Here is a 4,935-nt window from a genome sequence, read left to right on the forward strand (position 1 = left end):
TACTTATACTGATGAAGTTGGGAACAAAACGTCAAGAAAGAGTCCAAAAATCATGAACTTCAGGTTTCTACTTTTCGAAATGTGCTCCAAGTCAAAATTCGGACAAAGTATAGTTCAAAAGGTACTTATGAACCCTAGAAAGGGATTTTGTACCTATTTGGACGAACTTTGGCACAGGGTAAAGCAAGAGACTGAAAAGGACGAACTTTGAGTTTCTACTTGTCGAAATGTGCTCCAAGTCCAAATTTGGAAGAATTTTGGTTCAAAAAACACTTATGAACCCTAGAAAGTAATTCTGTACCACTGTGGACGAACTTAGGCACAAAAGGTCGAGAAAGGGTCCGAAAAGGACGAACTTTGAATTTCTACAAGTGGAAGTCTGCTATGACTAAAAATTTGGACGAAGTTTGGTTCAAAAGGTACTAATGAACCGTGGAAGGACAATTTTGTACCTACGCGGACGAATGGCACAAAGGGTAAAGAAAGAGACTAGAAAGGATGAACGTTTGTACAAAATGTCAAAAAAGAGTTTGAAAAAAACAAACTTTGGGTTTCTACTTGTCGAAATGTGTTTCAAATCCATATTTGGATGAAGTTGTGTTCAAAAGATACTTATAAAGCCTGGAGAGGAGTTTTTTATCTGTGTGGACGAACTTTGACACAAAAGGTCAAGAAATAGTCTAAAAAGGATGAACTTTGGGTTTCTACATGTCGGAATGTGCTTTTAGTCAAAATTTGGTCATAGTTTGGTTTAAAAGTTATTTATGAACCCTGGATAAGAGATTTGTACCTCTATCGATGAACTTTGGACCAAAAGGTCAAGAAAGAGTCCAAAAATGATGAACTTTGGGTTTCTACTTGTCGAAATATGCTCAAATTTCAAATTTGGACGAAGTTTTGTTCAAAAGATACTTATGAAGCCTTGAGAAGAGTTTTGTACCTGTGTGGAAGAACTTTGACACAAAAGGTTAAGAAAGAGTTTGAAAAGGACGAACTTTGGGTTTCAGTCAAAAACTTGGTCGTAGTTTGGTTTAAAATTAATTTATGGACACTGGATAAGAGTTTTGTACCTCTATGGATGAACTTTGGGCCAAAATGTTAAGCAAAAATCCAAAAATGACTAACTTTGGGTTTCTACTTGTCGAAATGTGCTCCAAGTCCAAATTTGGATGACGTTTTGTTCAAAAGATACTTATGAACTATGGGGAGGAGTTTTTGTACCTGTGTGGATGAACTTTGACACAAAAGGTCGAGAAAGAGTCCGGAAAGGACGAACTTTGGGTTTCTACGTGTGAAAATGTGCTTTCAGTCCAAATTTCTCGAAGTTTGGTTTAAAAGTTACTTCTGAACTCTAGACAATAGTGTAATACCTATATTGATGAACTTGGGACCAAAACGTCAAGAAAGAGTGCAAAAATGACGAACTTCAGGTTTCTACTTTTCGAAATGTGCTCCAAGGAAAAATTTGAATGAAGTATAGTTCAAAAAGTACTTACGAACCCTATAAAGGATATTTTACCTATGTGGACGAACTTTGGCACAACGGGTAAAGAAGGAGATTGAAACAAACGAACTTTGGGTTTCTACTTGTCGAAATGTGCTCCAAGTATAAATTTGGAAGATGTTTGGTTCAAAAAACACTTATGAACCTTGAAAAGGAGTTTTGTACCAGTGTGAATGAACTTAGACACAAAAGGTCGAGAAAGAGTTCGAAAAGGATAAACATTGGATTTGTACATGTCGAAGTTTGCTATAATTAAAAATTCGGATGAACTTTGGTTCAAAAGGTACTTATGAACCTTAGAAAGCAATTTTGTACCTATGTGGATGAACTTTGGCACAAAGGGTAAAGAAAGAGACTAGAATGGATGAACCTTGGCACAAAATTTCAAGAAAGAGTCTGAAAATGACGAACTTTGGGTTCCTATGTCATGCTAACTATATATCCCGGGTACAATTCCAGTTTTCAACACAAACATACAAGCAATATCTTAACAAGCATAGTAATCAGATAAACATATATCCCTAATCATGCCAACTTAATATTATCCCCAAAATATATGTATATAGTAATTATATCAACAGTACAACACACAATAACCACTCACCTTGTTTGGTTAGGAACTTTCCTTTCTGAAGTTCCTTAGGTTTCCTTGGTTTCCCTTTTTGAATCCTAAATTTCAGATTCAAATATCAGCTCAGATTACTCATAGTTCCAGACCTTATTTTAAGATACTTCCTTCTGAAATTATGCTCTAAAATGTCTCCGAAATCTTACTTCAAAATCTTAGCTCATAACTTCTCGTGGTTTGTCCAGAATCATCAAAACATTAAGACTGGCCCAGCTTACACGACAGCTCGACCCTTCTGTCTTTTCCTCATTGTCTAGCCCGATTCCTTAGAGCTTTTTCTCGTCAGGCCTACCATGAAAACTAGACTCCTTTAGCTTTCAGATGACTTTGGAATCACATCAAACGCACAAGTGGAAGTCTGATATTACTAAAAATTTGGATGAAGTTTGGTTTAAAAGGTACTTATGAACCCTGGAAAGTAGTTTTGTACCATTGTGGACGAACTTGCACGAAAGGTCGAGAAAGAGTCTGAAAAGGATGAACTTTGGATTTTTACTAGTGGGAGTCTGCTATGACTAAAAATTTGAATGAAGTTTGGTTCAAAAGGAACTTATGAACCCTGGAAAGTAGTTTTGTACCATTGTGGACGAACTTATTTACTAAAGGTAGAGAAAGAGTCCAAAAAAAACGAACTCTGGATTTCTACAAGTGGAACTCTGCTATGACTAAAAATTTGGACGAAGTTTTTTTCAAAAGGTACTTATGAACCATGGAAAGTAGTTTTGTACCATTCTGGATGAACTTAGGCACAAAAGGTCGAGAAAGTATTCGAAAACAACGAACTTTGGAAAACAACGAACTTTGTATTTCTACAAGTGGAAGTCTGATATTACTAAAAATTTGGACAAAATTTGGTTTAAAAGGTACTTATGAACCCTAAAAAGTAGTTTTGTTCCATTGTGGACAAAACTTAGGTACAAAAGGTCGAGAAAAAGTTCGAAAAGAACGAACTTTGGATTTCTACAAGTGGACGTTTGCTATGACTAAAAATTTGGACGAAGTTTGGTTCAAAAGGTACTTATGAACGCTGGAAAGTAGTTTTGTACCATTGTGGACGAACTTAATTACAAAAGGTCTCAGAGTACGAAAAAAACGAACTTTGGATAAACAAGTGGAAGTCTACTATGACTAAAAATTTGGACGAAATATTTTTTCAAGAGGTACTTATGAACCATGGAAAGTAGTTTTGTACCATTGAGGACGAACTTAGGCACAAAAGGTCGAGAAAGAATCCGAAAAGGATGAAATTTTGATTTCTACAAGTGTAAGTGTTCTATGACTAAAAATTTGGATGAAGTTTGGTTCAAAAGGTACTTATCAACCCTGGAAAGTAGTTTTGAACAAGTGTGGACGATTTTAAGCAAAAAAGGTCGAGAAAGAGTCCGAAAGGACGAAATTTAGATTGCTACAAGTGGAAATTTGTTATGATTAAAATTTGGACGAAGTTACCTCAAAAGGTACTTATGAACCCTGGAAAGTAGTTTTATACCATTGTGGACGAATTTAGGTACAAAAGGTCGAAAAAGAGTCCGAAAACAACGAACTGTGGATTTCTACAAGTGGAAGTCATGTATGACTAAAAATTTGGACGAAGTTTGGTTCAAAAGGTACTTATGAACCTTGGAAAGTAGTTTTGTACCATTGTGGACGACTTTAGGCACAAAAGGTCGAGAAATAGTCCAAAAAGGACGAAATTTGGATTTCTACAAGTCGAAGTCTACTATGACTAAAAATTTAGACGAAGTTATGTTCAAAAGATACTTATGAACACTGGAAAGTAGTTTTGTACCATTATGGACGAACTTAGGCACAAAAGGTCGAGAAAGTGTTCGAAAACAACAAACTTTGGATTTCTACAAGTGGAAGTCTGATATTACTAAAAATTTGGACAAAATTTGGTTCAAAAGGTACTTATGAGCCCTGAAAAGTAGTTTTGTTCCATTGTGGACGAACTTAGGCACAAAAGGTAAAGAAAGAGTCCGAAAAGAACGAACTTTGAATTTCTACAAGTGGAAGTCTGCTGTGTCTAAAATTTGGATGAAGTTTGGTTCAAATGGTAAATGAACCTTACAAAGTAGTTTTGTACCATTGTGGACGAACTTAGGCACAAAAGGTCGAGAAAGAGTCCGAAAAGGACGAACTTTGGATTTCTATAAGTGAAAGTCAGCTATGATTAAAAATTTAGACGAAGTTTTATTCAGAAGGTAAATTATGAACACTAGAAAGTAGTTTTGTACCATTGTGGACGAACTTAGGCACAAATGGTCGAGAAAATGTCCGAAATAGACGAACTTTTGATTTTCACTAGTGCAAGTCTACTATGATTAAATATTTGGACGAAGTTTCGTTCAAAAGGTACTTATGACCCTGGAGAGTAGTTTTGTACCATTGTGGACGAACTAAATTACAAAAGGTTGAGAAAGAGTCCGAAAAAAACGAACTTTGGATTTCTACAAGTGGAAGTCTGCTATGAATAAAAATTTGAATAAAGTTTGGTATCAAAGGTACTTATAAACCCTGAAAAGTAGTTTTATACCATTGTGGATGAACTTAGGCACGAAAGGTCGAGAAAGAGTATGAAAAGGATGAACTTTGGATTTCTAAAAGTGGAAGTCTACTATGACTAAAAATTTGAATGAAGTTTGGTTCAAAAGGTACTTATGAATCCTAGAAAGTAGTTTTGTACCATTGTGGACGAACTTAATTACAAAAGGTAGAGAAAGAGTCCAAAAAAAACGAACTCTGGATTTCTACAAGTGGAAGTCTGCTATGACTAAAAATTTGGACGAGGATTTTTTCAAAA

Source organism: Benincasa hispida, chromosome 4 (assembly GCF_027475165.1).
Source record: "Benincasa hispida cultivar pf3 chromosome 4, pf3_genome.v1.1, whole genome shotgun sequence".
In the NCBI taxonomy this organism is placed as follows: domain Eukaryota; kingdom Viridiplantae; phylum Streptophyta; class Magnoliopsida; order Cucurbitales; family Cucurbitaceae; genus Benincasa; species Benincasa hispida.